Source organism: Narcine bancroftii, chromosome 5, assembly GCF_036971445.1.
Source record: "Narcine bancroftii isolate sNarBan1 chromosome 5, sNarBan1.hap1, whole genome shotgun sequence".
Classification (NCBI taxonomy): Eukaryota; Metazoa; Chordata; class Chondrichthyes; order Torpediniformes; family Narcinidae; genus Narcine; species Narcine bancroftii.
The window spans coordinates 36,109,761-36,134,947 of NC_091473.1; the positions used below are offsets into that span (position 1 = coordinate 36,109,761).

General features: G+C 42.2%; 3 long non-coding RNA genes across 3 annotated transcripts; 2 read left to right on the forward strand and 1 right to left on the reverse strand.

Moving 5' to 3' along the window:
• Positions 1–417: 417 nt before the first annotated feature.
• Positions 418–21,792, reverse strand: LOC138763263 (uncharacterized). Its single transcript, XR_011357458.1, has 3 exons — positions 21,579–21,792; positions 4,388–4,521; positions 418–603 (listed from the first exon to the last, which is right to left on the reverse strand). It is a non-coding gene; the product is annotated as an uncharacterized lncRNA (long non-coding RNA).
• On the forward strand, positions 8,573–20,631 carry LOC138763262 (uncharacterized). Its single transcript, XR_011357457.1, has 2 exons — positions 8,573–8,705; positions 20,375–20,631. It is a non-coding gene; the product is annotated as an uncharacterized lncRNA (long non-coding RNA).
• LOC138763261 (uncharacterized) lies at positions 20,884–24,984 on the forward strand. Its single transcript, XR_011357456.1, has 3 exons — positions 20,884–21,023; positions 23,029–23,238; positions 24,641–24,984. It is a non-coding gene; the product is annotated as an uncharacterized lncRNA (long non-coding RNA).
• Positions 24,985–25,187: the final 203 nt, after the last annotated feature.

A 25,187-nucleotide genomic window follows, 5' to 3' on the forward strand; every position in this document is an offset into this window, starting at 1 on the left:
AGCCTTCATGGTCTTTGGCTCTCTGCAATCCATTCTCAAGGATTTCTAGCTCTAATCTGAGACTGTGTGATGAGTTTCCCCTTCACTTGGTCAGCTGTGCTCATTGCTTAGGTTCCCTGCAACCACTCTTCAACTCTTCCCTAAGACCCTGAGAGCTGATGTTGACCGGTGATATGTGATATGTGCCTTTTTCGTTATTCTCTGCAAGTTTTGTCGCATCCTAAATGTGGACCTCAAGATCCACTGTCACATGTGTAAATGGGTTGAGAGTATAGTTAGTTTCTGAATCCAACACTTAATGTAGCTGGAGAACACCAAGTTGTTTTAGTTTTAGCACTCCAATGCAAAAGGAGACTACTGTCCCTGAATTATCCCAGAGATGTTGTAGCATGAATAACAGCCCTCATGACTGGAAGGAGAACATATGCTTTTATTAGCTTAAAACTGAGGGTAGGGTCTTACAGTGGTCTTCATAAGGGCTCAGGGTTTAGGCGGGAAACCAGGGTTATAAATGGGTAGATGGGACAGAGCCAGCCATCAGTAAAACACACCACCAGTGAATCTCAATTCACTGCATTCACCCCTTCCTGCAGAATTCAGGGTCTGTGAATGAAGAAAGAGAACATAGATTTTTTTAAAAAATACAGTTAAGTACAAATTTAAGTGATCTGGGGGTTTGGAGATCCTGGTAGAGCGCCTAAGCAAGGAAGGGCCTTGGGCTCCTTGAGTCTCCTGGTCCCCTTGTGAGGGAGAATTGAGGGGCTGGGTCTTTGGCTCAATGATGGAGGGGGATGCACTTTCATCCTGATCTGTATCCCCTGAAGCCCTGACTGGGAATGGCGAGAATTAGCTCTGCAGCTCATAGGGCACTTGAGGCAACGGACTCTCTCTTCCAGTGTGTGCCAGGTCCCTGATGGAAATGGTGTCCTCCCTGCTATCTGGGTACTCCACATAGGTGTATGTGGGATTGGTGTGGAGCAGTTTCACCCTTTCCACCAGGGGTTTGGTCTTGCTTCTCCTCATGTACTTCTTAAGAAGGACTGGACCAGGAGGGGTGAGCCAGGTTGGGAGTGTAGTTCCCGATGCTGACCTTATCTCGAAATTGAATAGGAGGTCGTGAGGAGTAGCAATGGTCACTGAACATAGTAGCAACTGAATGGAATGGAGAACCCTGGGAAGAATTCCTGCCAGCGTGAGTAAGTCTTGAGCACCAGTTTGACAGCCTTCCAGACTGTGATGTTTTCCTTTTCAACCCGCCCTTTCCTCCAGAGGTTGTAGCTCATAGTCCTGCTGGATGCAATGCCCTTTGCCAGCAGGTACTGACATAGCCCTTTGCTCATAAAAGATGAGCCCCGGTCACTATGGATATAACCAGGATACCCGAACAGGGAGAAAATGTAATCTAAGGTCTTTATGAATGACAAAGTGGATGTGTCTGGATGTGAGATGGTGAACGAGAAGTGGGAGTACACATCAATAGAGAGGAAGAAAGTATTCTTGTTCGTGGAGGGGAAAGGTCCCTTAACATCAACACTGAGCCATTTGAAGGTCCTGGATCACTTGATCAGGTGCGCCTTTGTGGGGTAGTAGAAGTGGGGCTTGCACTCTGTGCAGACCTGGCAAGACCTGATCATTTCATGACGTCTTCCATGGAGTAGGGCAAATTGCGCTCATTGACAAAATGAGCCATGTGGGTAACCCCTGGATGGCAGAGTACATTATGCAGAGACCGCAGTTGGCCAGTGTTTGCAGGGGCACAGCTTCCTCGGGACAAGGCACCTGGAGGGTCATTAAGGGCTCCTAGTTGACAGCTGATGTTGACCCTCCACTTAGCAATTTTGTTATTTTAGATTTTTCCCCTCTTGACTTTATTAAACATAAATGCGACAGAGCGCTGGTCAGTATGAAATTTTATTGTATCACATCACCTCGTTTGGGAGATCAAATAGAAATATCCGTTCAAAAATAACACCCATGTACAATAAAACAACTGAATTTATCCAAAAGGAGGCTGGAAATTTTGTCAGTATTACTATAATTGGAAAATCACTAATGCACTGGACAGAAACAGATGTTAAATTGACCACCTTGTTGTGCAGACAAAGCTTTGACCAGAGATAGACCATTCTGTCTTCATGACATGTTCTGCTTTTCCATTGAAATAACCAATGATCTGTGCCATAACTTGTTTGCACCAATACTCTTATCACTTGAATTAAAGAACAAAACTATAATTAAAGTTCTCCAGATGATAACCTCTTTCTTTCAGGTCACCACAGAGTTCCTTTTTGTTTCACTTATTCAAGTGAAACATTAGGCAACCGGTCCTCTCCTCTCTTGTCTGAACCACAAGAGCTTTGACCAGGCTAAACTAAGTACTCACAATCCATCTTCCAAATTAAGTTTTTCCACAAGCTTGCCAGCTTGTCCTGTTTCAGTCCCAGCTGTTGCTGCCGACTGTAAAACTGCAAAACTGAATTCTCTCTCTCTGAGAAAAGCCTATTTTACTCTTTCTCTCTCTCTCTGCTTGCAAAACCACATGACCCTCCTTGAACATCAAAGAGCACTCCCAGGCAGCCTGTGGCTCTAAAACTACTCCTTCAAGTTCTTTCATCTGCTGCTTTTCAAAACAACAATCCATTAATGAAGTCTCTTGGGCTCTCCCCAAAGCTTTTGCAAAGGCTCTTGGAGCCGGACTGTCTAGCTTGAGCAGAGCTCCGGTATTTTAAATGAAATCTGTTTTGAAGTGTTTGTATGTGACCTACAGCAAAAAACCTGCCCCAATTTAGCTCCCAAAAATGTATCTATAATATGTCACACCACACTGTGATGCAGTCGGCCAGGACACTTTCGATAGAGCTCCAGTAGAAGGTTGATGTGATGGTGGCTGTATGTGTTGGTGACTAAAGAATCTGAGAAACCACGAAAGTGTGCAGCATCAGAGCAAATGCCAATAATATCAGCAACCAACCTACAAGCAAGTGCTATTTCCTTTCAACCATTCTGGCACTGGGTATTTCTTACCACTGATAATATATTGAGTCTTATGAGGTTCTGAAAGAGTATTAGCTGAGGCTTCAACTACAAAAAGTCACCACAGTGGGTGTTCTGAGCCAAGAGACTCATCTTTTGATGCTGTAAGGTAAAACATCATGAGATGGGAATGTGTAAGGAGTTACCCTGTACAGGGCTGTAACAAGAAGGGGAGGTGTCCTTGTACTCCTGTTAGGTAAAACATCATGAGATGGGAATGTGCAGGGCTGTAACAAGATGTGAATGCATCCTTGTACTTACAAGATAAGAGAGACATTGATGGATTGAGAGGCAGGAAGCTAGCAGGGAAAGGATAGCAACAGTTTTAGTCATTGGACAAGTAATGATATGATGATGTTCTAAGCACATATCCAAGGGTATAAAAAATCACCATTTTGCTGATAACGGCAGAATGCATTCTCCGACTAACATGTTTAGTTGCAAGTGTTACAATCTGGTAATAAAGAACAAAGAACCCTGATTTCGACTCAGCCTGGTGTTTGTCTCACTCATTCATGAACAAAGCAGACCTAACAATGCCCAAAGCCTTTCCACCATCTGGAAGCCCCTAGTCAGATCAAATAATCTTCACTTACGTGGATGAGTGCCAACAACTCTAAAGAAGTTTGACATCCATTTGATTGTCACTCCATCAACCCTACCACTGCAGTTATTCACTGAGACTATCTACTTTCTTAGCCAACAACCAACATCAATATGAAAAAAAAAGTAGGTGCAGTTAAGTCCAAATCCAACATCACTTTGGCTTGGTGATATACAGTTATATTGCTGTCAAAGCACAGAAATGCTGGAAAGACCTTTCCATAGGAGTTCAATGTATACTCCAACGTTTCGGCCCTGAGCCCTTCCTCAAAATATGAGTGAAAGAAGACAGATGTCTGCATTAAGTGTTCAGAAAAGAAAGAATGAAGAATGATAGGGGGTGAAGTACAGGGAGAAAAGGAAAGAGAAGGAGAGAGGAAAGGAGACAGAGAGAAGAGAGGGGAGAGGGGTGCTCTAACAGAGACATTGTTGTTAATACCATCCAGTTGGTGCATCCCCAGGTGGAAGATGAGGTGTTGTTCCTCCAATTTGCAGGTGGTCTCAGTATGGCAGTGCATGAGACCATAGACAGACATGTCGGTGTGAGAATGGGGCAGGGAATTGAAATGGATGCCCTCATGGAAATTTGCACTATTGTGGTGGGCAGAACCAAGGTTCTCATCACAGACACAGGTCAGATTCCAGTTGTTTCCTGATATAACTGTATATGCCATTGTATAGTGCGATCTTTGAAACAAAATTTTCAGCTTAAAATCAGGGTTGTCCTATACAATAGGTATAAAATTCTTACTTTGATGACAGTTACAACACCACCGCCATCTTCCTGCTGGCTCCGATGCAATCTCATGCATGTCCCGTCAGTTATTTATGAAGTTTCCATGCTCCTCTGTGGGGTACATCTGCCTGGTCTGACTGTGGTCGGCTCTGTACAGGTTTTCAATGGGTTCCAACAGTGGTTTATTTTAAAATATCCAAATAAAATTAAAACCTTTAAATGATAACTCATTATTAAAATGTATTTGCTTTTAACAGCATCCACTGGTCAGTGGTAAATGCTAGATCTGGTGTGGGGGGGGGGTGGGTGGGGGAGATGGGGTGGCCGTCTTATTCAAAGGTTATCGCTCAAAACCAACAATTAAGGTAAAAATTCAAGGGGTCATCCTATACAGAGTCAGCATATCTGTGATTAAAATCTGAAATTGTCTTGAATTATGCTGAGGAATAAATAAATAATTGTAGGTTGGGCTAAATCTTTGCTTAACTTTCTAAGTAATTTACATCTGAAATTCAATGAAGTTCTACCTTAGTGTTTCTCCCACTCACATACCACTTAAAGTAATCCTTATGCCATTGGTGCTCTGTGATTAGTAAAGGATTGCTTAAGGTGGTACGTAAGTGGGAAGGGAAGGTTAGAATCACTGCTCTAGACCCAATTGTTACTGAAATATTTTGCATGTGAAAAATTGTCATTGGCCCATTTCCTTTGGCATTATTAACCATGCACATAACGAGTCAATTAGGTACAATTAAAACAGTAGTTTTCAAACTTTTTATTTCCACCCACATACCACGTTAAGCAATCCCTTACTATTCACAGAGCACCAATGGCATAGGGAATACTTAAAGTAGTATGTGAGTGGAAAGAAAAAAATCGAGAACCACCTTTAGTCTCAGAAAGAAAAGCTGGACTTTTTTTAAATAACAACCATGGATGTCAACCTATAATATGTGATTTTTGTTCACATATTTGACACTGCAGGTGAAGCTCCATAGTTTTTTTTTCAAGAATAAACTTTATTCACAATAAAACTATGGAAAACTGTGCAAAGATTTTTTTTTGCATCCTTCATGGCGCTTGTAATGTAGAGATTCAACATTAGATGGCAGCAACATTTCAGTTTCAGCTTGATTACAGGTCTAATTAAACTTGCACCTTTGACAGATGCAAAGTTAACAAATAATCTGTGATATAATATTCATTCATGTTTGTCATTATGGTTTAATTCAAGCTAAATATGAATATACTAGATAAACTAAGTTGAATATGAAATATTTCAGATTTTGTCCAGTGCACTTTTTTTTCTGTAGATAATGTTGGAGAAATTTAGCAGGCCAAATAGTGTCCCTTATATAATAAAGATAACCGATGTTTCTGACTCAAGGTATGGAAAAATGTTGGCAGGCGTCCAAACATAAAGGTAAGGGGGGTAGGCATGGTCCCAAAGGCAGGAGGTAATATGTGGAGAAGGGAGGGAGGGCACAGCAGCGAGCAGGCAGAGGAGGATAGGTGAATAGAGAGGAAAGGGGGTGCAGAGCTGAGGGAATGAAAACAGGGGGAAGGGAAGGGAGGGAGAAAGGAGATCAGGTTAGCAGAAACCAGAGAAGTTGATGTTAACACCATCTGGCTAGAGAGTGCCCAGGCGGAAAATCCGATATCGTTCCTCCAATTTACGGGTGGTCTTGATGCAATTGTACATGAGGCCATGGACAGAATGTGAGTAATAGAGTGGGAGCAGAACAGAAATGGTTGGCCACGGGGAGGTCCCTGTCTTTGGTGCTAACAGAGCGAAGGTGCTCAGAGAAGCAATCTCTCAATCTGCGCCCACTCTCCGATGTAGAGAAGGCCACAAAGGGACAACCCGATGCAGTAAATCAGTCCTGCAGAAACTCAAGTGAAATGTTGCTTCACTTGAAAGGCATGCTTGGAACTGTAGTGAGGCAGGAAGTATGGGCCTAAGTATGGCACCACCACCAGCATCAAAATGCAAAGGAGTTGGAACTGTAGTGAGGCAGGAAGTATGGGCCTAAGTATGGCACCACCACCAGCATCAAAATGCAAAGGAGTTGGAACTGTAGTGAGGCAGGAAGTATGGGCCTAAGTATGGCACCACCACCAGCATCAAAATGCAAAGGAGTTGGAACTGTAGTGAGGCAGGAAGTATGGGTCTAAGTATGGCACCACCACCAGCATCAAAATGCAAAGGAGTTGGAACTGTAGTGAGGCAGGAAGTATGGGCCTAAGTATGGCACCACCACCAGCATCAAAATGCAAAGGAGTTGCTGAATCGGAATAGCAAGAACACTCAAAGCAGAGCATTGACCTATCCATAATCAATCCTATTATCTTTAAGATATGGTATGTGATAAGGTAAAACAGTCTTTAGACATTAGAAATTAATAATTATATTCAGAGTCCAATGTCTTCAAGCTTTGATTATTATTAAAGATTTTTACAAATATAACATTTTAAAACTTTTCATCTCTTTTCTTGCTTTCTCTGAAGTCAAGTTTTGTTGTTCATTCTGCACCTGACTCAATCATAAATACACCTGCTTCACATTACACTTCCTTTTCAGTCCATACATGAGTAATTTAATAGCCCTTTCATAGTTTGATTAGTAAGGAAATGCATGGGTCCCTTTGGTCTCCGATCACTTTATTACCTCACTGCATTATTATCAGCTCACATTTTCACAAAAATATCTGAATATTTTGGATGAAGATCAAGAATAAACAAGCACAAATGTTAACGGGTGCTTTCAGATATACCAATATTTGGACTGTTGTCATTTGCTTTCATTTACACTTTTGTCATTAATAATGATTTACTCATTACTATAGAAATAATAGTTTGGGTAAAATGAAGTCTGGCCTGCTTTCGTCAATGCTGTATTTCCTGTTGCTAATGGCAACAGTAACATTCTACAAACAGTTGCTGTAATCATTCAACTTTCCCAACTCTACTGTGGGATGACGATGACTCTTTATTTCACTAATGGTCTCTCATTAGGCTATCATTTAAAAGCAATTAATGTTGTTTCCAGGGAAATTAAAAATGATTGATGGTAATTACCTATTAATGTATATAATTAGACTGAATGGCAAACTTTGGTTATTTTGGAAATATTTCTCAATCAAACTGAAAGATGTGATTTCAAATTGTCACCAATGAGCTATCAGATACCCAGCTCATGTTTACTGTGGAAAGATTCTTCCCAGATAATGTCAAAGAGAGAAATTACTGTGCAAACATGCTTCCCACTTTATACTTCATTGAATTTTATTGGCACATTAAGGTACGCATTGAAGGAGAAAAATTTGCTCTCACCCACTTTGAATTTCAGGCTGTAAGGCCTGAACACTGAAAGATTAAAATTCGTTTAAAATTATGTTAACTATTAATATTCCAGTATTAAACAGAAACAGGATGATGAATCATTTTTAAAATAAAGCTTTTCTTTCCCTGAATAGATTTGGGAAATTATACAAATCAATAGCGTGAGAAAGTTACAAATAATATCAGAAGATGTAATTATTAATCCAGAAATTGACGATTTAAACTTTTTTAAAAAATCCAGCAATAAGTATTTCAATTGTTCATTTTAAAAAATAGTTACTGGTATCCATGTTTTGAGGTACAAAAAAAGTGCAACACTTTATGTTGCCATGTGCATTTTTTATATTATTTCTTAATTAATGGAATCAAAGAATGAGACAACATGGAAGACAATTTGCCTCATGCCTTCTCTTTGGAAGAACTATTATTATGTCCTTCCTACAAAGACTTTTTTTCCCCAGTGTTTTTTATCATATCACTCCTGGTTCTTCTGGAAATTACTTTCAGCATTGTCCATTGGATAATGACCCTTGAACTACTGGGATCAGTTCATTGAACAAATCTCCTCCTGTTTTTTTTTCTTTTTTGTCTTTCCAACAAAGTCCCTCATCTCAGATATCATTCTAGAAAATCTCTTTATCCACTTTGATATCTTTCCTTAAATATTGTAACAGAACTCGACACTAACTAACCAGAGTTTTAAAATGGTTCAGCTGTCGTGCTGGACACATCCAAGAAAGACGAAGCCACCACATTGAAAGTCATTAATAACTTTTTATTCAGATTCAGCCCTTTTAAGGGCAGCATGAGCTCAGTCACCTCGTGCATTGTGACATCATAATCGCTGCCCCTGAGCAGAAGACTTAAGGCAGGGAGAAACCCTGACAGCACCATCTTCCCATGGCTGCCCCACCACGTGGCGTTACACAGTTCCCACCCCCCAGAACAAGCTACGCGTCCTGCCACTTGGGCGGGCGGCCCCAGCTTTTGGGTATGGCCGTCTGAACCAGACGTGATAGGTCTAAGTGCGACGCCTTCAAACGGTCCACGGTGAAAACTTTGTCTTTATCCCCTATGTCCAAAGTGAAAGTCCTGCCAGTCCGCTGGAGGACCTTGTATGGACCTTCATACGGGTGTGGTAAAGGTGCCGTATGTGGGCTGCACCAAGCAAATACGAATTCTGCCGAGTCCAGCTCTTTGGGACGATGTGTCGGCTGGACGCCATGATGCGAGGGAGGTGGGGGGCTAGCGAAGATAGTTTCTTACGGAGATCTGCCAAAAGGTTTGCGTGCTCTGGGTCGAAAAACTCACCGGGCAGCGAGAGCGGCGCGCCGTAGATCAGTTCCGCAGAAGACGCCTGAAGGTCCTTCTTGGGTGCTGTTCTGATGCCAAGGAGGACCCAGGGCAGTTCGTCATGGCAAGCCATGACGGCAGATTTCATACTACGGTGAAACCTTTCCACCAAACCATTTGCTTGCGGGTTGTAGGCTATGGTGTGGTGGAGTTTATCTCCCAGGAGGTTCACCAGCTGAGCCCTGAGCGTGGAGGTGAACTGGGCGCCCCTGTCACTGGTGATATGCGGTGGGACTCCGAACCTAGCAATCCAATGATTCCTGGCGCACATCTCTGCAGAAGCCTCTTTGATGGGAACAGCCTCCGGCCATTTCGTGGTCAGATCGACTATTGTGAGAAGGTAGCACGCTTCTCTGGACACTGGCAGGGGGCCTACGACATCAACATGGATGTGCTGAAATCTCCACACCGCCGGATTGGGGCCTGTGTATGCTGGTGAACCTTGGAAACCTGGCACCTGGTGCAGTTCCTTGCCATCTCGGCCACCTCATTTTTGAGCCCGTGCCACAGAAACCATTCTGCCACCATTCACACTGAAGTCTTCACCGAGGGGTGGGCTAGGTCATGGACTAAGCTGAAAATCCTTGACCGCCACTGCGGTGGGACTACTTGGCATGGCGAGCAGGTGAAGACATCACAGAGCAGCGTGTCCAGGCTGTTAGGCAACTGAATGTCCTGGAGTTCGAGCCCAGAGATGGCAGTCCAGAGAGCCTGGGTCTCTATGTCCAGCTTCTGTATGTAGTCAAGGCCGGGGGTGAGAGCGTTGATCACCATATGAGAGAGCGCATCCGCCACGACGTTGTCTTTGCCTGGCCTGTGCTGGATGTCAGTGGTGAAATCCAACACGTAGAAGAGGTGGCGTTGCTATCGAGCCAACCACAGATCTTTGGTCATCGCGAGTGCCTGTGTGAGGGGGTTGTGGTCCATGAACACCGTGAAGGGCTTGCCCTCCAGAAAGTATCAAAAGTACCAGATGACCAGGTACAGCGCCAGCAGCTCCCAGTCAAAAGCGCTGTACTTGAGCTCCAGCGGGCGCAGCTGTTTGCTAAAGAAGGCCAGCAGGCGTCACTGTCCGTTGAGCCACTGCTCGAGTACACTCCTACCGCCGTGGCTGAGGTATGGGTGCACCAATAGTGTTGCATTGACAAGGGTCTCCTTTGTTGTGGCAAAAGTGATCTCTGCCTCCTCCGACCAGGTCAGGACTTTCTGCTTAGAGGCGATCAATGTGAACAGCGGTCACAAGGTGCAGGCGGCGCCGGAGATGAACCGATGATAAAAATTTACCATCCCCACGAACTCCTGCAGGCCTTTGAGGGTGGTTGGCTTGGGGAACCACTGGATGGCCGCGATTTTCTCTGGCGCCGGGACAGCACCTGCTGACGAGATGGTGTGCCCCAGGAACTGCAGCGTCTGCTTGCCGAACTGGCACTTGGCCACGTTGACCGTGAGGCCAAACTCCGCCGGTCAGGCAAATCGGGTACGGAGGTGGGACTTGTGCTCTTCGTAGTTGCGGCTGGCCATAAGGATATCGTCCAGGTAGATAAACATAAAGTCCAAGTCCCTACCCACTGCGTCCATGAGGTGCTGAAAAGTCTGGGCCACATTCTTGAGGCTGAAAGGCATACGCAGGAATTCAAAGAGGCCAAAGGGGATGATGATCACTGTCTTGCCGATGTCCTCGGGGTGGACCGAGATCTGATGATACCCCCGCACCAGATTGACCTTGGAGAAGACTTGCACGCCATGGAGATTGGCCGAGAAGTCTTGAATGTGTGGAACTGGGTACCTGTCCGGTGTGGTTGTGTCATTCAAGCGCCAGTAATCACTACAGGGTCTCCAGCCCCTGGAGGATTTGGGGACCATATGGAGATGGGATGCTCAAGCGCTGCCTGAGCGATGGACAATCCCCAACCCCTGCAGCCAGGAAAACTCCTCCTTTGCCAGCTGCAGCTTCTCGGGTGGAAGTCGTCTGGGCTTAGTGTGCAGCGCCCTGTGTGGAGATATGGTGGTATACCCATGCTGGGGTAAGGTGGTGCTGAATCGTGGTTGAAGGATGGCAGGGAACTCATGGATTAGGTTTGAATACTCATCCCTGGAAGTGGCGATGGTGGCGATCTCGGGGTTGAATACGTTTGTGGCATCCAGGCGCACCGAATGGAAGGTGCGAGCATTGACCAACCTCTTGCCCTTTATGTCGACCAACATTCCATGTGTCCTCAGGAAGTCGGCCCCTACAACGCAGTACCCACTGAGGCTAACATGAACTTCCAACGGAATTTCTCCTTCCAGATCTGGATCTGCACCCTGCGGGTACCGAAGGTCTTGATGGTGGAACCGTTGGTTGCCCGCAGGGTGAGACCATGAGAACAGGTGCGTGTCTCGAGGGCAGTTGGGGGCAAGGTGCTTAGCTCCGCTCCTGTGTCCACCACGAAAAGTCGGCCAGTGGACTTGTCGGTAATGTGAAGGAGGCTGTCCACGTGGGCAGCCATTGCAGCCATCAACGGTGGCTGGCCGGGTCATTTCTCCTGCTAGTCACATGGTTTTTGGCACTTATGAACTTGTGCTCCCCAGCGCTGATGGTAAAAACACCAGGTGGAATGGTGCTCCTCTGGCTTGTGCTTGGGGGACTGTTGCGGCTGGATGGCTCTTGGATGTGCAACCTGACTGAGGGCTGCTTCATTCTCCCTCTTGGTGCACCAGAGGGTGTCCACTCGGGCTCTGACTTGGTGTGGATCTGTGAAGTCCTCATCCGCCAGGAGCAGTTGAATGTCCCTGGGCATCTGCTTGAGGAAGATCTGACGGAATAGGAAACAAGGTTTGTGATCCTCTGCCAGTGCCAGCATGATATCCATTAGGGTCGATGGTGTGCGGTCCCCAAGCCCGTTGAGGTGCAGGAGCCTGGAGGCATGCTGCTGAGGGGAGAGCCTGAAAATGTCTTGAGGCCAGGATATTTACCCTTGGCCGGTGGGTTGTGTGTTAGATTGTCCACGCTGGCTGCTGTTTCTTCGTCCAGCATGCTCACCATGTGGTAGAACTTCATGGCGTCTGCTGAAATGTTCCTCAGTTGAAACCGTGTTCCTGCCTACCCGAACCATGTATGAGGGCAATGGGCCCAGAAGAGGGGAGCATCTTGATAGCAATGGCGTTGATCTCTGCCGGATCCATGTTCTTGAGACAAGGGAGGCATCTGGGCTCAACAGGGTCACCAATGTAGTGCTGGACATAGCCATGAAAGATTCAGCCACCACATTGAAAGTCATTAATGACTTTTTATTCAAATTCAGCATGCGCCCTTTTAAGGGCATCATGAGCTCAGTCACCTCATGCATTATGACATCATAATCGCTGCCCCTGGGCAGGAGACTTGAGGCAGGGAGAAACCCAGTCAACGCCATCTTCCCATGGCTGCCCCACCTCATGGCGTTACACGTGGGGCCGATTCGCCATGAGAGAGTGCGCCACCACACAGCACAATTTCCTTGCTTTATCCTACCAGAGTATATTTGTACCGAGAATGATCCATCATGTATATCCAACAGCCTCCTTTAATTCTGTCATCCACAACTTTATTTAGACATATGACTAGGACATTCTCGTCACCTATACTTGCTGTCTAAAATTGAGCTATTCTGTTTATTTTCCTCCTTATTCTTCCATCTAAATTCTATCACTTTATATTAATTAAGGCCAAAACGTTAAGGTAAAGGTGCATCAACTAATTTATTATGATCTTCATAATCTTTATTCCCTATAATATGAAAAATACATTGCTTTAGTTTATAACAATACATTGTACTACAAACGTACAATGTGCATCTTCATACATTAATTAAGGCACTGGCAATATAAGATTATGTTTAACAACTCCTGCTTTTCTTAGACAATTAACAAGATTGATAAGGAGTAACCAAGAGATGGAGTGTTGCAATACACCAAAGTGCTGGAGAAATCAACAGGTCAAGTACCATCTACCCGGGTCATCTACTGCTCCTGTTGTAGCCTCCACCATATCGGAGAGACTGGATGCAGACTGGGAGATTGTCTCTGTCGGCTGCATTAACAGGAACCACCCAGTGGCCAACCATTTTAAATCCACACACCATTCCCACACTGACATGTCTATCCATGGCCCTCATGCACTGCCAAACCATGGATCTCTGCAAATTGGAGAAACAACACCTAAAATTCCTTTTGGGCACTCTCCAACCAGCAGCATGAGCATCAACTTCTCCATTTTCCGTTAAAGCCCACCACTGAGCTTCTCTCTTTCTTTGACCCTCTGTCTCCTTTCTTCCAGATTTCCACCCCTTCCTTTCCCTCATCTTTCAGAGAACTATCCCCTCATCACCTCAGCTTTTTTCTCTTCTGCCCTCCCACCTATGACATCCTGTCAGCCTATGCCCCCCTCCCCTTCCTCCCTCCTCTCCTCCTCCCCCTCCCCCATTTTATTCTGGCACCTGCCTGGTCTTTGCTCATACTTTGACGAGGGGCTCCGGCCTGAAACATTGGATAACCTTTAATTCCGGTAGATGCTGCGTGACCTGCTGAGTTTCTCCAGTGGGTTTTGTGTGTTGCATTGCAATCACAGCGCCTGCAAACTTTCCTGTCTAACGCTAATAGATGGAGAATAGCTGGGCTTCCAAAATGCTTTTGTGAATGTCAGGCACCTTCTTCCTCATTGTCCCACCTTTAACTGCTTGTCCTTCATTCAGATGCATGCACTTTTTTTTTCTCTGTTTGTCAGTGGCAATGCAAATTAGGCAAAAATAAAATTAGCAAGAAGAGGTGCTTTTAAAATAGGGAAATCCAGAAGAGAGAGAGAGTGTGGAATGTTCTGGGCTTGAAACAGCAAGAGCATAGATACCACTGCCAGCCACTGCCACTGCTGACCTACAAAAGTAAACACAAAGGCTCTTTGACTTTTGACAGACAGAGAAGTTACTTATATTTGGGTGAAATTTATATTTCTTCTTTCTTCTTTGGCTTGGCTTCGCGAACGAAGATTTATGGAGGGAGTAAAAAGTCCACGTCAGCTGCAGGCTCGTTTGTGGCTGACAAGTCCGATGCGGGACAGGCAGACGGGGATCAGTTGGATAATTCACAAAATAACTGCTTTGAATTCTGACAGCAAATGCAGAGGAATTTGAAGGGAGATCATCGCACAGCTGAGAAGCTGCTGCCAACCAGTGACTTGGGAGCAACTAAGTCATTCACAAAGCTTAGCCATCGGTCTCTCTTCTGAAAGATACCCTTTATTCTCCAAAATTATTGGAAGCCTTGGTAACTTTCAGCTGCATTAATAAAAAGCAACTATGGATGATATTGGAGTGTTGGATGCAATCTTGCAGCACCTGTAGGAGGTAAAGAAACACAACGAATGATTTGGCCCTGAACCCTCCATTTGGCTGCTTTCGTGTTGTACTTGATTACTTTCTCCTGTTTTGCTAATCTTGTTCCATTGTTTCCTTCATCAAATAACAGTCGATTCAGTACCAATTAGAAACCAATATTTGGACTAGAGAATGCTAACAAAATTTGGCATAATGTCATTAAGAAACATATAGCTTAGATAATATCAATGAGCATTTCATCAGGTGATAAAGAAGAGAAGAGTTTTAAGAAGGAAATTCCAAAACTGGAATGATTTAGATGTTAATAAGTAATAGCACCAGATTTTAGGAAGGATACAAAAATCCCAGCAAGGATGCCGACAAATTGGAGTGGTGCCACCGATAGGGGATTTCAGATCCCTGGTTAGACTGAACAAGCTGAGGTCAAAATCCATGGAACAAAAAAGCCTGGGTGAAGATCTCACGGAGGTGTACAAGACTGATTTCAATATGGTAAGAAGAGAAGCACTGCTCCTGTTAGTGGATGGTCCAAGAATAGAGGCACAGGTTTAAATCAATGATCAAAATATTTTAGGGGGATGTGAGGTAAACCTCTTTCGCACAATGAGTAAAGGTAGCTGTGAGTATGGTGAAAAATCAAACAGGACATTCAAAAGAAAATTGCATCAGACCATAAAAGTGGCAGAGAGGACCACACCACTCCCCCCATTGATATTTGAAGTGGGCACGCAAAATCATCGAAGACCCCTCTACCCCACACACAGCCATCTTTCAGCTGCTCCCTGTGATCCGCGTCAAAAGAAGCAAAGACTTGTTGATCCAAACCAAGGCTTTTATTAACTAAAAGACTGGAGCATATCACAAGTAGGTCGACCAGTACAGAATGACCTGGTCTGGCTAGGAGCAATCCTTTAAGACCTGCCAGTCACAGTCAATCAGCCAATCACAGTCATCCTACACTACCATCTGTACATATGTACATATACACATTGGTTATAGAACCTGTACTATCACACTCCCATTGGGAAAGAAACACAGGAGGATCAGAGCCAGCACCACCAGGCTGAGGAACAGCTTCTTCCCACGAGCAGTGAGAATACTGAACGACCAAAGGAACTGCTCACACTAACTGTCTAAGATTCTCATATTCACAAAACAATTTTTATTTTTTTATTTATTTGTATATATGATTATTGCATATGTATTTGTCTTCATGTGTATTTGCGTGTTTTGCACTGAGGACAGGAGAATGCTGTTTCAATGAGTTGTACTTGTGCAATCAGTTGACAATAAACTTGACTTAATTGCACAGGGGTTAATAGTTTACAGGACTGGGTAAAGAAGGCAATGAGACTATCAGAATTTCTTCGCTTGAAGCTAGTACAGATGTCCTCTTTTTTGTGATGTAAATGAAATATAAGAGATCCAGATGGAAGGGTGCACTGAAGCTTAGTTTCAAGATTACAGAGATAGGGAGGGAAGTTTTGAAGGATCTTGAAAATTAGAGTGTTGAAATTGTTGAGCCTTCTGCAAGAAAATCATGGTTGAAAAAAATCTGCAGTAGATCAATTGAGATAATTTTTGAGTGGATAGTGTTAAGCTAATGGAGTAGATGGCCTCAGTGATGGAGTTCAACGTGGACTTGAGATTCCAAGGAGCGTGGCAAGTTACAGATATTGTCAAAGAGAAGGATTGAATTGGCTGCAGGATAGAGATTGTGGCAGGGATTGAAAAGTGTTTGCAGTCGAGCAGTTTGCTAAAACAGAGGTAATATGCAAGTTGAGAGATGTCAGTGAGGTATTGCTGGGTGTAGCTTTTGACATTATGTTTGTGATTGACAGAACAATCCTAGAATTTTTTTTTAATACAATGCTCATGTGCATTGGACTTCTGCTTTAGCCACTAGTCCTGGTAGTGAGGACCTTTCAATTTCTGAGGAAAAATAATTGTTCTCAATTGTTCATCTTTCCACCAGTTACTTAGATTCTGGTCTTGATCAGAAATGTTGACAATTCATTCAGCTCCACATCTGCTGCCTAATTGTTGAATTCCTCCAGCAGTTTGATTTTTTTTGCTCTAGATTACTGCACTTGCCTTTAATATTTATTTTAATTTAATTTTTATATTTAGACATTCAGCATAGTAACATGGCCCTTTCGGCCCTCAGGTCCATGCCGTCCAATCTCGCTCAATTGACCTCCAACCCGGGACATTTTATTTGAAGGGTGGGAGGAAACCGGAGCACCTGGAGGAAACCCTCACGGACATGGGGAGAACAAACAAACTCTTACAGACAGTGCCAGATTCAAACCCCTGTTGCTGGCACTGTGACAGCATTGGGCTAACTGTTATACTAACTGTGCCGCTTGATTCTACGCTCCCGAGTTATTTGACCCCATAGTTAAGAGAAATAAATCCTAAACTATCCTCACTGTTTCTTAATGAGTAGGTACATGTGAAATAGGATGGGTCAGAAGATCAATCCAAGAGTAACCTTACTTTCCAACATTGCAACTATTAATTTCCAACACCACTGTAGTTTCAATCCAATATGTTCACGATATTAAAATAACACAGCACAATTTAACTAAACAGTTCTTTATCATTTTTAAAATGTAAATTTTCTGTCAATTTTGGGTATAATGCAAAGGATAGTAAAACTGTATCCTGTAATTTTCTATCAATTTACTGGTAATCCTTTAATGCATGGATTTAAAAACTGAGTGTATTTATAAAATCTTCTAAAATTCTTTCATTCACCACAAGCCAATTATCTAAATCATGACTAACAAACTTTTACATGGTTCATAATCGTGATATTATTTTGACTGCAGGATACCATACTGTATTAAGACCTGGAGAGGGGGCTCTTATACTGAAGATGTAGCATTTTTTTTTACAAGAGGCTATCATTCAGTCAGAGTCATCTGGTAACAATGATATCTTAAAACATTTTTTTTTTCATTTCGCCCATTATAATCATTTCAAAACCTCTATAATGAAGTGCTTTGAGAGACTGGTCATAGAACATATTAACTCAGAGCCCCATCCAACTTCAAGCACAACCATAGGTTCAGGGCAGACACCATCTCCATAGCCAAGAGAGCCTAGCAGCACCTCTACTTCCTGCGAAGGATGAGGAAAGTTCATCTCCCACCCTCCATCCTCACTACATTCTAAAGAGGATGTATCGCGAGCATCCCGTGCAACTGCAACACTGCCTAGTTTGGAAGCTGTACCTCCTTGGACTGAAAGACCCCGCAGAGGATAGTGAATCAGTGGAAAAGAATGTTGGGGCTCTTACAACCACGAAAGGCATCTACAAGACTCAATGTAGGCAAAACTCAATAAACATTGTGAAGGACTCCACACACCCCTCAAGTGAACTATTTTGCCATATGGTAGGAGGTACTGCAACACTCGGGCCTGTATGTCCAGATTGGGCAGGAGCTTTTTCCTTCAAGCCATCAGACTCCTGAACTCCCAGAACATTTGGGGATTGAGTATTGTGGAATGTTAATGTATAAGTCTTAAATATTTGAAATGCATTGAATTTCTATTCTATCCCATATTTATGTAAATATGCTCAGTGGTCCTGGAGAAACACTATGTTGTCTTTACCATGTAAGCATGGTATGAACGACAAATAAAGGTGACTTGACTTGAAATAGAGGTAGTTGAGAGCCCTCTTGGGTGTGGTCAAAGAGAAACCACTGCGAAGGAAAAAGTAAGATATCTTTAAATCCTCAAGTTAATTAGTCCTGTTGAAGGGAGGTGTCGGGTATGTGCCTATGCTCATAAATGACATTCAGATTTGATCTCGGGATTAGACAGGGGCAGTTCATGGTTCTGGAGATACAAAAGAGAATAGATGCTGGAATCTAAAACAAACTGCAGACTGAACTTGATGGGTCAAACAGCATCTGTGGAGGGAACTGAACTGTCAATGTTTTGGGTTGAAACCCTGCTTCAGTACTCATTACCATTGGGTTGTAAACTAACCACGGGGAATATGAGGTGTTGTTTTTCTGGTTTATGTTTGGTGATTCTATAGAAATGAAGGTGGATAGACAGGTTGGAGTGGGAATGGGACAAAGAGATAAAATTATGTGCAACTAGATGGTCTAGTCTAGTGTGGGCTACATTGGGAGAACCATATGTAGCAGACCAGGTAGGAAGGAGAGCAGATATATATCTGTCTCACTTGGAAGGCCTGTTTAAGTTTGCTGGATAGTGCTGAGGGAGGGGTGAATGGACAGGTATGGCTCTTCCTTTCGGTTGTATGGAAAACTTCAAGGGGACAGGAAGGGGTGGATGAAGATGGATGAGTGGACCAAGGAGTTACAAAGAGATTGTTCCCTTGGGTAGGGAGAAAGAGAGGGAGATGGAAAGGTATGTAATCACATTGGAGCTGACGTATGAGAATGCGTTGGATAGGGATGTTGCTGTGGTGAAAGGTACAGACCAAGAGAACTCTATTGTTGTTCTGTCTGGCAAGAATGGGCATTACCTCCTTTTTTATTATGTTACAGTGTTCACTCAACTTCCTCCTGAATTGGCCTCAAGAGCCATTCAATTCAAGGACAAATCAAAAATGGATAACAAACACTTCCCTACAATGAACAAAAAATAAAATCAACACTGTTGTTGGATTTCTGTAGCATAGCAGGAAAAGCAAATCAAGTGATTAGTCCTTTTGCCTCTTGGGAATCACAATGACAGGAACATTAAGTCACACAAGAGAAATTCTTCAAGCAGCATGACCAGAGTTGTTTCCTCATCTGTCTCTGCATTATGCTAAACTGGTGGAAGAAAATCTTCACTCCATTGGATTACAAGAAAAATATTGTACCTTGAGTTTATGTTAGAATACTAATAAAACTGAGGATGCTGAAAAAATATATGTCAGGAAGACTGATTTTAATTCAGCAATTTATTAATTGGTTCATTAAAAAATAGGTCATTTCACAAAAGATTTGTTCAACAACAAAGTGCAAAGTCTGCCAAAATGTCCATTGAAATAAGGAGAGAAGAAAATAGTCCCATTTTGAGTGTAATCCCATGGCTATGATGAGCAATGAGCATGTAAACAACACATAGTTCTGCTTTACATTTTCCTGCCATTGTGATCTTGGAAAGGGTGTGATGAGCAATGGACTGGGGTAAGATGGATAAGTTGTGAGATGAACTGGAGGGGAAATGCAAAAGGTATGCAAAGATGGTGGAAGATCTCAAAGAGCAAGGAGAGAGGATACTGTGGAGATAACTGAATATGACTGGGAAAACTTGGACTGTGAAGTGATCGGCAGGGAGAAGGATCAATAACAATAAACATTTGAAGAATTACTGGATTAAGTTTGCCTTCTCTGACCACCGGCACTGGCCCTTTAACTCCAAAGTGTGCTTCACCCCTCCTGCTCAAGCTTGCTTCAGCAGTTGAGGACTCTTGTTAGTTGTAAGTATTGTGTGCAGTAGATTTGTGTGCAGGTGAGGTCAAAGTAAACATTTTACACCATTTAATCACTAAATATAATGCAGTTTCTGTGTACATGTGCTTGGTGAACCAGAAACTAAAATGTGGCATTTGCACAAAGTCTTCATTTGGAAATATTAAAAAAAGTATTTCTGTAATAGTTATGCGTCAAAGCACTCCACTATGTAATAGAATTTCTGTGGGTTCTTCTTTCAACAACAAAACAGAATAACTGATCATTGTCAGAGGAGAGAAGTTTGAAATTAATCAGATCATATTGGAAATTAGACAAGAAAGACATTGTAAACACTGAATCTAAAGCAAAGAAATAATTATCCTCTAGAAGGGTTTCAACGCATAATGCTGACTGTCCATTTACTTCCATGGAATAAACCTGACCAACTGAGTTCCCCTAGCAGTTATTGTTTTATTGCTGGCATTAGAAAATTTCAAATAGCTGATATCTTGTATGTTTTGCTTTAGGGACTTGAGAGAGAACATGCTTATAAAGAGATATGAAAAAGAAGAGGGTGTGACAGCAGACTCTCTCAGGGCGAACCGGTCCCGCGTGTAATGCTGCTTGGGAAGATAGCGCCATTGGGGGTTCCTCCTCACTCAAACCTCCCGCTCAGTGTGTGCCCCAGGCAGTGATCATGATGTCACCACGCACATGGTGACTGAACCAATGCTGCCCTTAAAGGGTACGTGCCAAATTTAAATAAACACAGTCATTAACGACCCTCAATGTGGTGACTGTGCTTTCTTCAGCTGCTTCCAAAAGAACATGTTTTCTTTCTTTTTAAAATATTTTTATTAGTTTTTATAAGAAATACAGTACAATGAAGAAAAGGGAACAAACTGAAAATACAATATCACATATATATATATATATATATATATTTATATGTGTGTGAGAGTAAATGCATTCAATCACAATAGAAACATTTACATCATATGAAAATAAGACATAAAAGGTCTCCATGTATCTTCAAATTTCACCGATGAATCAAATACATGATATCGAAAAAATGAGAAAACCATTGAAACACTGTTGGAGGTCTAGAGTTTTTTCATTTGAATAGAATGGCTCTTCTCGCCAACAATGCAGAGAAGGCCACGACCCATTGAACAGGTAAAGAAAAGCTCACCATGTATGGGTCAATAACCCTGAAAAGAACAGTTATTGGATTGGGTCGTAGCTCCATCTGGCGTATAGTTAAAAAGATATTAAAAAAATCTTTCCAATAGTTTTATAAGGATGGATAAGACCAAAATAGAGCAATTTGCATCTGTCACAAATAGGGTTAATATTAGAAAAAATACTAGCCAATTTATCTTTGGACGTGTGAACACGATGCACCACTTTGAATTGGATTAATGAATGTCAGACACATATAGAAGATGTATTTACCAGTTTAAAAATCTTGCCCCATAGATCCTCAAATAAAGGTCTTGCAAGTTCCAGTTCCCAAGCCTTTTTAATCTTATTGTGAAATATGGGACATAATTTTAATAATATATCATATTACAATTCCAATTAATCCTTTCTGAGAACAATTCAATTGAAAAATATTTTGTTAACTAAAACTGGTGGATATACAAATGGAAAATCCAGTAATATGTTCTTTAAGAAATTTCTAATCTGTAAATATCTTTTAAAAATGAGTATTTTGAAAATCATATTTACTTGCAAGCTGAAGGCGGCCCATCTGGACTTATCACAGCCGCACCGGCCACGCCCAAGCGCCGGGGCCGGCTGCCAAAGTGACAGGACGTGTAGCCGGTTCTGAGGGGATTGGGTAGCAGCGCACATCCTCATGGTGAACCGGCCCTGCTTGTATTGCTACGTGGCAGGGTAGCCATGGCCATGAGCCAGAGGTTTCTCTCTGACTCCAGCATCCCTTTCAGCGCGCACCCTGGGCAGCGATTATGATGGCACAATGCACCAGGTAACTGAGTTCATGCTGCCCTTAAAGGGGCGTGCTGAATTTGAATAAAAACTGTCATTAAAGACCCTCAACATGGTGGCTGTGTTTCTTCCACTGCTCACACCGCCACACTAGCTCCCATAAACAGATGAAATATAATCTAAACAAAGTTAATTCCCATCGTAACTTCATAACAACTCCATTGATAGGTCAGATAAGAATTAATAAAACTAATCTAAATACAATTAAACTGTTATCACTATAAATCACATGACCATGTGATGTCAACATTATATATCCAATAGAGCCCTTTTTCTACACACGAGCATAAGGAAAGGTATTCTCTTTAAAAAAAAACAATATTAGCCACCATTATCCTGATTTATACAATACTACAGTCTCAAAAATACTTCTAAACGCCATATTTGATATATTTTAGACAACACAACCTCACAAAAACTTAGCAAAATGCCATTTTATCAGATTATTTTGTACAAATAAGTAAAGGAACACTAACTTGAGTTCACCATACTCTATTGTTATGCCTTTTTTGGTCAGCCCAAAGTAAAACATCTTTTCAAATCGCCATATTTAATTTGTTCGAACTACTCCAAAGCTTTCTAATTTAAATGAATACAATCCATTATTAACTCATGTTTTCAATTCCAAACTGTTCAATACTATTTGCAAATTTTTAAATTCATCAAAAACAAAGCTCTGAGTTGAAACATTTTAAAAAAAACATCAATTAGACAGCTCTTAACAAAAGGAAAAGAGAGGGGCTTTTCCCATCAATTTCAACAAAATCACTTAAGTAAGATCTAAGTGCCACAGTTATCAATTCCATATAATATGGGGGGAAAAAAGCTTGAAGAGAGAAAATAATTTCCCCTAACAATCTATACAAATTAGAAACATATATTCCCCCTTGAAACTCAGATCAGCAGAGAGAAAATAAAACCAAACCCCTGGTAATCCTAAATGGTACCTGCTCCAAAAATATAGAAAAAAATTAATTTGTTCTTGACAAAGGAAGATCAGGAATGGCTGAAATCAGGTTTGGAATTGGCTTGATTAACAGTATTAAAATACTTTTTTTGCCCATCATTCTGAATGGTTCTCAGACATGCTGGATAACTAGTTTGAGATCTTCTTTGAACAAAATCTCCATAACTTCATGAAACTTCTTTCTCATTACAACCTCTTCAGAGCACAAGTCTTCAACCAACCTGATAGGTTGGCCCTGGTAATTCAAGTCCTTTCTTTTATGAGCTGCTTGAATAATCTGTTCTTTGGAAATAATGAGAAGATACGATTACCATTCTTGGCTGATCTCCATTCCGTTGTTTTGGAAAAGATACTCGATGGGCATGATCCAGCAGACGATGTCTGGTAAAAGCTTCATCATCAAATAATTCTGTAAGTATCTCGGTGAAAACTTGTGCCGGAGATTTCCCTTTCTCAACATCTTCTTTAAGTCCCAAATTACAGATATTGTTTCTTCTGTTCCGACCTTCAAAGTTGACCAGACAAGACAGAAATTTATTGTTGCTGACAGCCTGCTCCTTTACAGTAGTTTTGAGCTTTTCCATTTTATATTCTGGCAAACTAATTTTGCCTTGCAGAGCTTCTTCCAAATCCTTTAATCGACTTTCAGACATAGACAAGGCTGCCATAGATCTGTCAAGTTTGTCCTCTAGCTTTTGCATAACATGCATTAATTTGAAGTTGTGCTTTAATCAATCTGGCAACCACTACCGAGATATTAGATCCCTCTTCTGCTTCAAATTCAGTAGTATCCTTTTTCTTAGGAACTTTTGGAGCCAGTTTCTTGATATAGTTGTTAATATCTTCAACAACAAACAATTCCTCCAAACTTTGAACACTTTAGTGCAAAACAAGTTAGGTCTTGAAGTGGAAAGAGTTAAATGTTGGAAGGAGCTAACAGCTCACACAGGTTATTCCATGCAGATGTCAACTGAATGCCCAAGATGGATCCAAAAGCATATCATATATCAGGTTTCCTGAGATGAGAAAGTTACCTCAATGCCCTAACACCAACCACAATGCATCAGTCAGGAGTATTAAAGTTAGGCTCATCCATGGAATGTTTTCAATCACATTAAAATAATGCAATCTAAGAATACTCCAGAAGCTCAAAGCCATCCAGGGCCACTTGAATGGCATATGTTCCAGCATCTAAATCCTTTGTTCTTTCTTCACGACCAATGCACAATGGCTGTTGAGTGCATACACAGCAGCAAAGTCCAACCAGGGATAACGTCTGAGCTCTCATAAAGATAGGATTGAACACTGTACAGGGCACCTATTGTGACTCTTGACAGCCTTTCCTAAATATGTCAGGGGTCTTCCAAGGACACACTAATCAGTGGGATCATGGTGGGAAGTCTGCTCTATTGTCTTCCATGTGGCAGCCTTGCATTTACTATCTGTGTATTCGAGCACTCATTACAGTTTGTTGCATGCAGCAATTCGAATCCAGGATATTCAAATAGGCTGCTCATTTGGTGACTATTTCACAGTTGAAGAACAACTACAGTGTAATCAAATTTTGATATTGTGTGGTTATTCCTCTGGTGAGTAACTAATCATAATATCAGATGCACATCCAAAATGCCCTTTTCACGAGAAGCTATATTTTGTGTTACGTATTTCCAGCTTTTTGTTCTTTTATTTTATGCATGCATTGTATTATATCGCAGACCAGCAGCAATATAAATTCAGCAAGACAGCATTATTGTTTTTTTTTTAATATTCATTTGGACAAACAATTGTCACAACTCTCCTTTTCCTTGTGTAGGGGAAATGAAACTCGTGACTTCCTTGATGCCTCCAAAACCCAGGTGTGGATCAATCAAAATGACCTTTCCTTTGGTCACAGTGGGGTTTAATAATTCCCCTGACAGAGAGAATCAGCTGAGTTGACCATTTCCCACAATCACTCCACTTCAGTGTCCCTGAGATGGCTGGTGGTCAATAATGAATGTAGTTTCCCACTCACATGACTCTCTCACCACCTGTGGCCCTGGAGAAAGCAACAAATGTTCTTTCTCTTCCTCTATACTAGATGTTGCCACCCAGTCTCTCCACAGCCATTAAAGTGCTCCTCACATTAAATGAAACGGGAACTCGGAATAATTGAAAGTTTGCAAGTCTTCTCTGTTTGTTCATTTCAATATCTGACACTGCTCCAGAATTGAGCTTTAGATGACTTTATGCAGTGTTACAGTTAATATCAATGTTGTCATGTACCACAAGGCTCCACTTGCTTTTTCCCTTGAAGTAGCTTATTATTTCACTGGAAACAACAAATTTGGGCTTCAATTGATAACAACTGTATTATTACT